Source organism: Habropoda laboriosa, unplaced genomic scaffold (assembly GCF_001263275.1).
Source record: "Habropoda laboriosa isolate 0110345459 unplaced genomic scaffold, ASM126327v1 scaffold40, whole genome shotgun sequence".
In the NCBI taxonomy this organism is placed as follows: domain Eukaryota; kingdom Metazoa; phylum Arthropoda; class Insecta; order Hymenoptera; family Apidae; genus Habropoda; species Habropoda laboriosa.
This window is the reverse complement of record NW_017100231.1, coordinates 7356950-7369722: the sequence shown is the minus strand read 5'-3', so window position 1 is coordinate 7369722 and position 12773 is coordinate 7356950. Positions and strand designations below refer to the sequence as shown.

General features: G+C 38.7%; 1 protein-coding gene across 1 annotated transcript in view; it reads left to right on the top strand.

Annotated features, from left to right (window-relative positions):
• Window positions 1-12773, top strand: part of LOC108571554 — a 22558-nt gene that overhangs the window by 1589 nt on the left and 8196 nt on the right. The gene's annotated exons all lie outside the window — the stretch shown is intronic.

The window sequence follows — 12773 nt, the reverse complement described above, 5'->3', positions numbered from 1 at the left end:
ATTAAACACTGAAACAGCATTCCAGCAATAAATTGAATAATTTTAAAAATATTATTCACCAAGTGTCATGTTTATCAATTTACAAATATAACACCTAACCTAACATTCCCGTTCATAAGTTAGAACAATTACGAAATTATTCAGTCTACAATCTTGTACTAGTAACGAGTACATATGTTTTGACCGATATACGATAATAACTTTGACGAAGGAATGTAATTTAAATTATATAATATTTTTTGTACGAATATAATAGATGTCCTAATACTTATGAACAGCCAGTGTATGTACCAAAGCGAAACGTCCTTATCAACTAAAAGTACACCGAGATCAGTCGAACAGTCACGAGTTTGGCACGCTGGAATCCAGTTCAATTCAACCGCCTGCATCTAAAAGATCCACAATTAATTAACGCAATAAGAAGACGCGGTGTAAAAGAGCAAAATAATAAGAAACGTCCCAGCGATAATGCCGACGGCGACCTCTGGGCCGCCGCATGTCGTTACAAAATCCTTTAACGCGGCCGTTAACTTTTTCCGCGACTGCGCCGGCGCAGTTGCCGCGGCTGAGCAGTCGCGCGCTGCAGGTGAAAACCGACGGTATCCGCGCGCACAGACGCGCGACTCTCATGTTTCAAAGAAACCCACTTACGCTGTGTGCGTTCTCTTGGCCCTCTCTGAGAAGATTCTGTGCCATGCAGCTCCGCGTCTCTCTCACTTTTTGTTTTATTCGGGGAATAATTTAAGTCGTCTTTTGCCGAGCTGGAGAGTTTGCACTCTGGCGAATTGCTCTCTGAAGCGAGAAACTGAAGACACGAGGTTGGCTATTGTTTAGGATAATCGAACTGCAAAGATGTGTTTGTCATTGTTCTAGATTAGGTCAGGATTGTAGGAGGTATTGGTAAATTGGTAATGAAATTTTCCAGGTTTTAGTATAATTTCACCAGTGTTAAATTTATTGTATATAATTAAAAATGTAATAAAAAACTATAAAAGTCTAATATGTTTCTCATCCTTTGATATATATTGATTATATGTTTACAACGTGACGTATAATGTATGTACGGCGTATCTTAATTACATCTCACTTTTAGTTTCATCCGCCAGGAACACTTTCGTAACACTAAACTATCAACAAATGAAAAAGAAAGAACAATCAATTTTTTTAAGTTCTGAATATAAAAATTTTATTAATTTCGTTGCGTGAATGATTAAAACTGAAATTAGAGTAAAAATACAAACTTTTTGTGTCACATTTTGACCATAATCTACACCACGGATGTGACTCGTCATTATAAGGCAAGAGGTTAACCTACAAAACGTCATCAATGAATCTCATATAACCTCAAACACATCGACATCATTATCATCTACATTCATCATTTGATATAAATCATCGATACGCCATCTTCACACTCCGCAACGCTTTCTACGTGAACACGGTAGCAGGGATTATCTCAGCGGACGGAAGAATAGCGTAACATGGCAGTGACGTTTTCCAGGTAGTCAGAAAAAAGGTGGGGAAGAATACGCGGGGTCTTCGGTCGAACGGCGATTACCATTAATTTCTATAATCTCGGCGTCGCTGGCGACGTCCTCAATCAAGATTATCCTTGTGCTGGAATATGAGTTCCCAGCCGCCCATGCGTGGCCTATCCGTGTGCCTGGAACAAACGCGGTGTCCCGTATCCCGCGCGATATATCTGCGACCTGTCTAGTGTTTCTTCTCACGCGGCCAGAGGACGAAACGCAAAAATCCACGTCCTGTACCCAGCGTGCACGCGTTCACCGACCGCATGTCCCGTTTTTACCGACGTAACACGCGCCCTATAATCATACTACAATTTTTCCCGTACGTACCTTTTGTACTTTGTTTTGTGCTTTAAAACCGAAAATAAAACTCGTTAAAAACGACACCCTTCAAATATACTTTTTCAAGCATACAGGTGAAAAATGTTTCGTAAATCTAAAGGATCAATGTTTATCAAATGCTCTTGGCTTGTTTTGATGAAATCTTAATTTCTTTTTTATTACCATATTATGAGATAGTAATAATAAAGGAAATGGAAATAAGCAATATGAAAAGAAAGAATAAATCGGGAGCCCTCTGTTCAGTGAACCCTTTCGTGATCAGTGGAACGCATATGTTCCACTTCAATACTGGAACAAAAAATTGATCCCAATTTAGCATTCATTACAAACGTAATGGACAGTAAATAAACAAAAAATGAAGAAAAAAGTAATTTCGTCATAAAAAGGTTAATATATCACAAGTTTAATGTGAGAAGTAGTTCAACAACTCTTAATCACGGTTTAACCACAACTGTAAACCATTTAGTCGCACAACGCGAGCGCGAGAGAACATCCCCACTACCCTCAATAGATATTCTACCACGCACAGAAGGAGCGACATCCTGTAGCTAACTATCGTATTACATTCTTACAATACATTACAACTTATTGCCTACTTTTAGTGCAGAAGTGGTAAAGGAACTGTTCTGAAAAATCAGCAGGTCAGTACTGCTCCTTGCTGTGGAAAAAGATCTGCAAATTACCATTCTTTTTAACATCTCTCCCAACGTTGGAAGTTATACTCAAGGAGTATTTAACCAGGTCAAAGTACAAACACGGAATGCATATACGCTCGTCTTCCGTAACACGCACCGTGAAAATGAAAATAAGGCTCGTTAAAAGCGATACGTATGTACTCGTAAGATGCCATCTGCTGGTCTGCGCACAGAGGCTCTCTTATCGGTGGTCGATCGGTTTTTTCGTGGCCGCCGAGACAAAGTAAGCATCGCCGACTCTAATTACCGGCGAAGGGAAAGGCGCGTTAAGTTATGCAAATTGGCCGAATCGTCGGCCGAATCACAGTGATTACTCTGAACGGACACGCTGTTTTGAGGTTCCTTTTGTTCATTCATGTCATGCATTGCGGCAAATGGAAAGAGCCCTGCTTTTTTATGATATATGGCGCGGGCTCATCGTATGATTGCCTGTGATTGGTGTATCAAGTAGCGGATGAAGTTTCTTGCGAGTGTACACTATGTGACTAGATTTCGTTCGAACGTTATCTTCCGTTTTTCATGCATGTATGTACAGTCGATAAAAATTGAAAGAATCTGGCGGTGACAAAATAATGTATGGGCAGAAGAAAGGGAAAAAATGATATGTGGGAATGGTTAACAGAGAAATTTCATTTTATTTTCTTTTTCTTTTTTAAATTGCAAATATTTCTTTAGTAAACAAGTGTATAATAATTCAAATAATTCGGACATTTTGTATTACTTAACGCGTTAATGTAATTTCAGAATATCGAATTACCAACATTCGTTGTTATTGCAGATTTTGCGTGATTGACAGAGCATTGAACGTCAGTTTGTTTAAGCCGTCCATGAAATGCACGTCGGGTGAATTGTTGACGTTATAATGCATGCAACAGCTAGAGATCTTTGCGTAACGTTTATTTCGAGAACAAATAACAGAAAGGAAAAAAGTAATATGATGGTTGGAGATGGGTGAAATTAGCTTTCGATCTTCAAAAGAAATCGTGCACCGGGATTTCAGATAATAAAATTAGCATAGAATGAGATTTGGAAACGGAGACAGAGAGAGAACGTGAATTGTCCTCTTAGGGTAATGTGCGTCGATTAAAACAGTTTTTTTGCAAGTGTTTTTAAAGAAAAAAATCTTTTTACTTATGTTTTCGTGATGTTAAGTACAACTTTCTTTCATTTTCACTCTGATAATAAAAGAATTATTAAAAATTGTTTAAAAATAGATTTTACGTAACAGTTCCTATTAAAAGCGTATCTTCTTGTGAGTTCCACTTCGGTCCAGAAGATGAATGTTCCAGCGCCACTAAAGCGGTTTTTCGTTCGGTTCCCGTGCTATCGCTGGGGTAACAGATAGTCCTGCTTTATCTCTTTTTTGCATCGAAGGTTACAGTTTCCATTACTTCGGTACACGATTTTCATTTTCGTCGGCTATCTAGAGAATTCAACAATTTCTTGGAAGAAATTGTCTCTCTAAAGCAGAACCGCTCAGGCAACCGTTTCGGAAGCAGGAGCGTTCTTTTTTGCCCCGAGTAGAGCTGGGAGCAGTGGCCGGAGCATATGACGTCGACAGTCGTGAATGGAGTGGGAAACAACGATAGTGGTGAGAGTGTAGCCTCGTGAGGTTGATACATACGTTCGCGAGGTGTCTCGTACCATCTTTTACTTTTTTCAACATATGCCTACCTTCGAAGCATGGTTCTCACTCTTAGGCGGGGCAATCACTACTACATTCATACAGTATCCCACCACAGGATTATTCCTCAAGTAGGCGTAGTCTACTGCTCTAATATCACTTCATGCTCCCGTTTTTCTCACCACTTCACATTATAGAAAATCTTACAGATCTTCGTTCTAACCCCTTTCACATCAAAGCTACTAATATATACTGTATCTGAAAACTTTACTTTAACTTATTTCTAATGAGAAAACCAAAAATCACTTTCAAATCTTTGTAATCCTTATACGTCCATAAAATTCAATCCATTTTACATTTACAAACACCATATCTTTCATCTAGCCTATTTTCTTCTAAACTAGTAACATTCACTTTAGTTGGGAGTCGAACCTCAAACACTACACTCTGTACACCAATTGCTACTCGAGTCCCCATCAGATTCAATAGCTATTCTCGAGTTAACACTGTCCATACACCTGGAAGGCACGCTTGAGTCGATAAAGATAAGCGTTGAAACCGTTTGAACGATCCATGGTCGATATCAACACATATCTACCCTGCAAAGCTGTAAGAATAAATATTGCGACGTAGATTATTGAAGGCATCTACGATTTTCACGTTTAAATATATCTACTTATGTGAAATTTTAAGTATATATATACAACTGTGCAAAACCAATAACGTTTCTCCTTCCCACTTGTAAACACTACACGCGATACGTCTTCCTTTACACAACACAACGTCTGCTAATGTAGCGAATGTAAACAATGATCGAAGGAGACACGTTCACTAGACAGAGGCATTCAAGGACAGAATTTCCAGGTCATCGGTTGGGCCTCGGTTGTAAATTTCCAGCGATTCGCCAGACAGCGACGGACGACGGCGGTTAACCAAGAAGCGAGTAAGAGACAATTTATGTCGGAACCGCTTCTTCAATTAACCGCATCTGCTGGCGGTAGAAAGCCGTTAGGAAACGGGCGAAATGGTGGTACCGTTCTGTGGCGACGATTATTTTTTTTTTCCTGCCCTTTTTCGAACAATGGCACCAGGCTAAGGCTGATAACTTGTGGTTTATGGATCGTAGACCGTGACACGGCTATTTTTAAATCTACGGTATCACTGGCGGGTAACGTTTACAGCTGCCTGCAAAATGTGTGTACATACCAGAACCACTGGTGTGCACGGAGAAGAGATACGGACGGACGATTAAAATTGCACCTTCTATGCCTCTATGATTCTCGTTTCTTTCTCCGTTCACTCTTTCGCTTTTTCTTTCGTGCTGCAGCTTGACGGGTGTTTTCCTTGCTTCCCTTGGGGGCTTTTCTAGACAATCCAGCATCCAAGTGAAATGTTTTTTGATTTTGATTCAGGGAAAAATTGACGATGCGGTTTTGTTTTCTTTGAATATTGAGGTTAGGTTGATATTCGATATTTCTTCGTATTTTCGGATATTTTTATTTTGGAATTGTGGAATAAACAATTTTTGAGTGGCTTGCGATTTAAATTTTGTAAAATATCAAATTAACGAAAAGAAATAATTTATCAGTTTTAGGTTAGGTTATTGTAAAATATTCTTTATAACTTGTATTAAACTGTAGTGAATGTAAAATGATTGTCTGCTGTTTGCCGATTGTATATTTGAGGATGTAGATAAAATAGTAAATAACAGGGTGGAAACATAACCGTCACCGAGTGATTGAATTTGACAGAGCTATGGTAATTCCCATTTAGTCGACGCAACTGAAAGCACGTGTAATCTTATAAACTTCGTTAACGCTATTTCACACCAGAATATTTATGCTTTTGATGCAAAAAGAAATCGTGGTTATGCGCCTGCCTTGCTTCATTTGTGCGAATGAAGTGTGAAATCCGACACCATATTCAGTTTCTTTTTCTTCGTTGCCTACCAGCCTTTGACAACAACCGTTACTTATTTGCTCATTCCATCGACTCAGAATTCAGTATTATATTTCACAGCATAGATGATCTACAAGAATTCTGCATGTTTACGGACTGAACCAAGCGCAGATATACTTGCAACGATTTGTTTTACATTAGAAAAAAATTAAAAAAGAAACTATAAGAAATTCCAATATACATAGATACACTAACTTTTAATTTGGTTTTAAAAATAGTAAAAATTATTGCAGAATATAAAATAACAATTTCTCTGAACACTCTGTATTCATTCAAAATAGCAAAAATTTCTCCTTCAGAAAGATACATAAAAAAATGTTAAAAATCTTTCCCTCCCCATTCACCTGAAAACATAAAAAATTTCCATTCTTTGTTCACTAGAAACGTAAAAAAAGTCTTCGTTCTAACATTCTCCATGTATCGATAACCGTTTCAATAGTCTCGTATCTCGTAAAAGGGCTAACCAAGAGACAAGTGTTCTCGGTCAGTGGCTCGATGCGCGCGCCATCGTTTCGCCGCTGCCGAAGATCGCCCCGCTAAAGGTAACTTACGAAATCTGTGAAGTGGCATTGTTAGGAGAAGGAAAAGGAGCCCTGGGGTGTGCAGACGTGCTTCCGAAAGAAGTACGAGCCTAATGGCGCGGGTCCCAGTAGTAGTCCACAGCCGTTCTCTTATTGTCACTCGAAGTCTCCGTACTCGTCTGCCTCCTTGTTCTACCCGAGTGTAAAGGGCGCAAGAAAAACTGCGATACTGTGAGAAAGATAAAGAGAGAGAGAGAGAGGAGAACGTTGGTCCAACGTCGTCTACGTCAACAACACCACGACGACGATGATCACACAGAGCACGCTGAGAATGAAAGACAAGCGGCGGTGCTAAGTGCCGACTCATTACTTAAATGGTCCGTGATAAGAGATCTCTGACGTTGCTGGCGCGAACTCGCTGAACAGCAGACTTTTCGAATAGAGCCACTTTGAGCGGAGTGGCTGTGCTGTGCCTCGCGAAATTCCCCCACCCCTCCTATTACCACTATGTCAGACGTGATTCTGTGGCAGTGCGCACGTGCTTGTCGTTCGCAATTTTAATCTCGAATTGGTTCCAGTGATTTCGGTGAAGTGAGGTCGTTGTTGTGGCACTGAGCTGGCTTTTCACTTGATTTGGTTGCGATTTGAGGGTGACGTGTGGGTATCCACGTGAGGTTGTAAGTTGTAAGAGATTGTAATTGTATTTATTGGTACATTTGGGTAAAGAATATTGTTGGAGCTCTTTACATTACGTAATTTGAGGTCATTCGCCACGATTGTTTTCTTTTATAGTTTAATTTGAACTTAGGTTATTTACCCTGTCACATTTTATTTGTTGTTAGTTACCAATCATCCCGTGTATATAATACATAATGAAAACCTCTTCCGAACGGGAGAATTTCCGAAGCTAAAATTTTATATTTCGGATCTTTGCACACCCCTTGTAACACTCACCAAGTTTCATCGCAATTGGTCATTGGGGCCATTCGAAACAACAGCCGATTTTAACACCATCTTCCTACCAACCAGCCAAACTTCTTCGCACTCTATCTGGATTAAGTCATTATTACCCAAGAGGTTAGAAAATTTCTGCACGCAGAGGATCATCCCTTACCGATCCCCAGTGACACGATCAGGCACAGTATAGTGCGAGTGAGATCCATGAAACTCGACAGATTTCATCTGTCATTAAAAACTCCATCGCCGCGTCAGTTTCGTCGTTTGTTTTTCATCGACGGCCCGGTTTAACGTTACACGCGTGTCTGGTTTCTGTTCACGGGCGGTTCTCCGTGCGTCAGAGGCGCGCGCTCGTTCGTCTTCGCTCGGTCCACTCTCAAGAGGAGAGTCTCTTTCTCTCCGCTCTTGGCATTCCATGCCTTCAAATCCAGCGTCTGGAATTTTTTTCCCCATACGGTGTGCCGAGGAAAGAGAATAAATTTGGAGGGCCGCGACTGCGCCTTAATATTCGAACTTTCTCGACGCGATGATAGAGAGAGGAGGGCACACTTCGCGTGTCTCGACGCTTGTTATTTATTTTTCAATTAATTCATCGTTCGTCGATCAATGACTTTAATGTTTCCAGCTGATGATAAATTCGCATGAAATTCGCATGATTTGGTTGGTATTATTAACCTTTTACCGATGTTATAAGGAGTTGGTAGTTATTTCATTTTTACAGAATTTTTCTTAATATCAAAATCATTTAATTCAGTATATAAGAATCTTTCAATTCTGCTTTAATTTTATTAGTACATACGTATAGAAAAAAGGATTAAAGAAATATATTGGCTCGCGAACTGATGCTGTTTAGATATGCAGTGTTCAAATTTGTAAGCTATTAATTTTTTCTACACTTACACACTCGCGGCCATGATTGATAGCTCAACTGTTTAAATATGAAGGAAGCAAAGGTGACCTCGAAATGGTTTTCGTGTTATGAGTCCTCTCCGAGATATAAAAGACTGTTGTACCAGAGATTAACACCTCGTGAAGTCAGATTTTATTTATAACTTGATCCACGATTTTGATTTATTTGTTCAAGCAGAATGACTTTGCAAACGGCTACAGCGAGGCATATGCGTCGCGGACTATCTACTGGAAGATTCATGAAACCTAACCTTAATCATGCATGTTCGAAATTTATTTTCGCGAAGTTCTTCGTAAAAATAAACTTTTTCCTTTACTTTTAATTTCATTTTTTTTTAACTGTTTAAATATGAAATTACCATATAGGCTGCTAAAATTTATACAGAGTGATATAAATATTGTAACAAGAAAATTGACACTTTTCCAGAGAATTCGATTAAAAAACTCAATTATCGTCGCATCCAATTACAATAGCCCTCGAAAACCCTGGGAAAAGTGCCTGCAGCACATAATAACAAGCTTTCGGCCGTGCCGGTGATTAAGCCAATAAAACAGCGGCTTTACGAGTGGTCCATATTTCGCTGTTCGACCGACCGATGTCGCTTTTATGGGTGGGTCATGGGTGAAAAACGAACCAGCTATTGGTTGGCGTTAGACGAAAAGCAACTGACAAGTGTCGGGAAACGGCCGCGCGGCACGGAACTCTCGTAAAAATGCACAAAGCCTCGGATAGTAAAGGAACAGGTGTGACTCGACCGTCCGTAACGGTTGTCGTAATCCCTTTCAAACGACCCGCGGGGCCACCCTTCGTTTCGGCGTCATTAAACCTCCCTTTTCTTCTTTCTGGCTTATTTCAAGACGAAGGAAATTCTGGAGGTAGTCTTAGCAGGTGTTGCTTTCTTCTTTGTTTACTTCACGTGAAATAATTTACAGACTTTGTGGAATTGTCTTTAAAATCTGTGATGTTCGTTCGTTGATAAGTTGCTATCGACTGACGCTACGTTATGATTGGTCGGATAAAAATATGGCGAACTAAAACATCGAGTAGTAACACTGATTAATACAACAGCCTGCAGTACCTTACTTTTGCTATGAAAACTATCATTGTCTTTTGTATTTGTTTTTTTATTAACTATGTACATTAGAATCAGCTGTAATAACGAATAGTACAAGCACATCGATTGAAAAGAAGACTCAGTGGTGCATAAATTTTTGCAAGTAATTTCGTAAAGTTTGGTATAAATGATACTCGCAACTGGCACTTGCAACAAATGGATACTTTATAGCTCGAATGGTATGCTTCGTTTCCTTCGCGCGAAGTATAGACGGTTTTCTTCCCGTAGCTGTGTTCATATATCATGTAGTTCGGCCTACACATGTCCAGGGATGTAATGCAATAGGTAATTGGGCTTGAGCTGTAAATCTTTCATTTGCAACGTGGTACAAATCTAATTCTTCTTACAATGTATGCTTCATGAACACATTTCGTTGTCCGTAGATAAAGATATGTCTAGATATTGTAATTAATGTTTTTCTTAAATTGTTACTTCGTTAAAATCCTTTACCCAATTTACAACCATAATCTATTTCTACCACACATCGAAACACGACCATAATATTCCAAGTTTCTTCGATTCCCGCTCGATTTCTTAACGCGTCTCGAATGACAGGATCGCGCAACAGCTGTGCCGAGGCATCGGAGGAACGAGCACGCGTACGATTCATCATCCACGGTAGTCGGTACGATCCACACGCATAATCCATCATCCGGATAACCGTTTTACGATCCTCACCGTGGAAATGTTGATCTGCGATGCTATTCCCGCGCGCGCATGCGCGATGATCGCTTAGAAGCGATTCAAGAAACGTTTCCATCGTTTACAGTGCATTTTGTTTTTCCTTCTGAAACCGGAAGCGTGGAAAATGCGATGTTTCTGCCCAATTTTGATTATCTACTGGTTGTTCTACACTATGCATGGAATTTCTGCAACTAGGAGAAAGAAAGATTGATGTCTGTATGATAGTAGTTCGATCTGTCGATAATGTCGGTCAGTCGTCCGTAATTTGACAGAGAGAGGTCGTGGTTAGAAGGATGTTTTTTATGCGATGGCCGATGTGTCAAGTGTAATTATTTAAATACGTAGAAATAATTCAATATAGTTATTTGTGATCTATACAAAGTGATAGAATAAATGCAAGGTCCAATAACATGAATCTTCGTTGAAATTATTTTTTATAATTTTTGTTAATAATATCGAAGATTGCTCCTTCAATGATTTCACAATATATGTCGATATTTAATTGACGTCCACCATACACGGTCAATTAAATAACACACCAATTTTCGCAGAAGTGACTCGTAAATAATAGATAATTAAACCTGACGTGAATAAATAACTGAGTCGATAAATTTCTCGCTATATTTCATTTCATATACGATTCGTAACGATTTGCATAATCCACACGGAACAGATCATTCACGCGAATTAATAATAATTCACGTAATTTGCATAATCCAAAGAGGATAAATGCTACTCAAGGAGAATTTCAACTTTTTTATAATTTCCCCCCCCCCCACTAATGGACGTATAATATTTGCATAGAAGAAATAGCCTCGGCCTATCGACAATCGGTAATCAACGGATTTAAGCCTCGGCAAGTTCGATAAGAATCAAATGTTTCTCCAGTAAAAAAAAAGTTTCTGTCTTCATCGTTGACGGTATCCATTCCGTCTCAGTTCGCTTTCTGTTGGTTCACGATTACTTTCCTTTTTTTTTCTTGATGTCCAATGATTCTTTCGGAAATCGATGCGGTTCGTTTGGAAGCAGGCGCTTCCGATACGGAAATTGAACGAGCTCGTTCAAGGCACGTGGCTTCTAACAGGAAGTGCAGCCATGCAAACTTGGCTAGATTGCGTTACCATCCGCGTAAAGGCGTCCAGGGTGAAGCAGAGAATCCACAGAGCGCCCCAATTCACTGTCGATAAACTTTGATCAAATGCGTTCAATTACAGGAATTTTGAGGTTGGGACGGATTCAATATCCTGTGGGAACTCTGGTTTTATTGAACATTTTTAGTATGGAGAAATGAATTTATAAAGGATACAATTAAATTGAAAAATTAATCGGATGATTCTTCTTAATCTGAAATAAAAATAAAATCATCTAACCTAAATAATAAAGTTATCTGGTATCGATTATTCTTTACAGCATATTGATACACTTTTAATTTTCAGAGAGATTAAAAATTCCGATTGGATCACTGAATGATTTATGTTAAAATGGATTCAATCTTTTTGGGGAAATCTGGTTTTATTGAAAATTTTTTAATACAGAAAAAGTAATTATTGTTTATAATGTAATTCTACTTTTAACTTTCAAAGGGACTGAAAATTACAATAAGATCATCGAATGGAGATCCCTGGATAATCTTAGGCATCTCATATTCTGCAATTCTGCTTCAAATTCCGATTGGGCGTTGCTCGTGGGCTTGTCGCTGTGCAGCAAACCGTTTTGCAAGAGATTGCGTGTATTTCCTTTAGCCGTACCAGTCCATGACGATACAACTCTGTGTTCAAATAAAACGCGACACGGGATCGTCTAATACCGAATCGCAATTTGCCGTCTCATCAACTCGAATGCGTGCAATTTCTAAGGTATTCGACTGACTGCAATGCTATCAAAAAGAAAAATGTTACTGATCGTATGTGAACCTGATTACATTGCAAAATGTATACATGCAAACTATTTCCTGCTTTACGAAGAATATTTTTGTGACATTAATCACTTTAAATAATACATAGACCATTATTAACTAATGTAGTTAAGTAATTAGACGTTTAAATATATAAAAAGCATACATTTAACTTTGACAAAGTTGAAAATTTAAATTTAATAAAACTTGTCCAGATTTTTGATATTTAAAAAAAAAAAGATCAAGTAATACGAATTTAAAATCTAAAACGTTTCATTGAAATTAATCTATCTTAATATTGATAGCAAACATTATTAGATAAAGCTAACAAGAATAAGAATAGGTCACACAAACTGGTCACACTCCCATCTCATCACCAAAAAAGAACCAAACAACTGTGATATCTGCGGGATACAAAACTCCATCAATCACATCCTGATAACCTGCCCAAAGTACAATATGAAAAGGATCCAACATAACTTGCCGAATTCATCGACCATGCTTCAAAAAGAAGATTCAAGTAAAAAAGCTATAAACTTCTTGA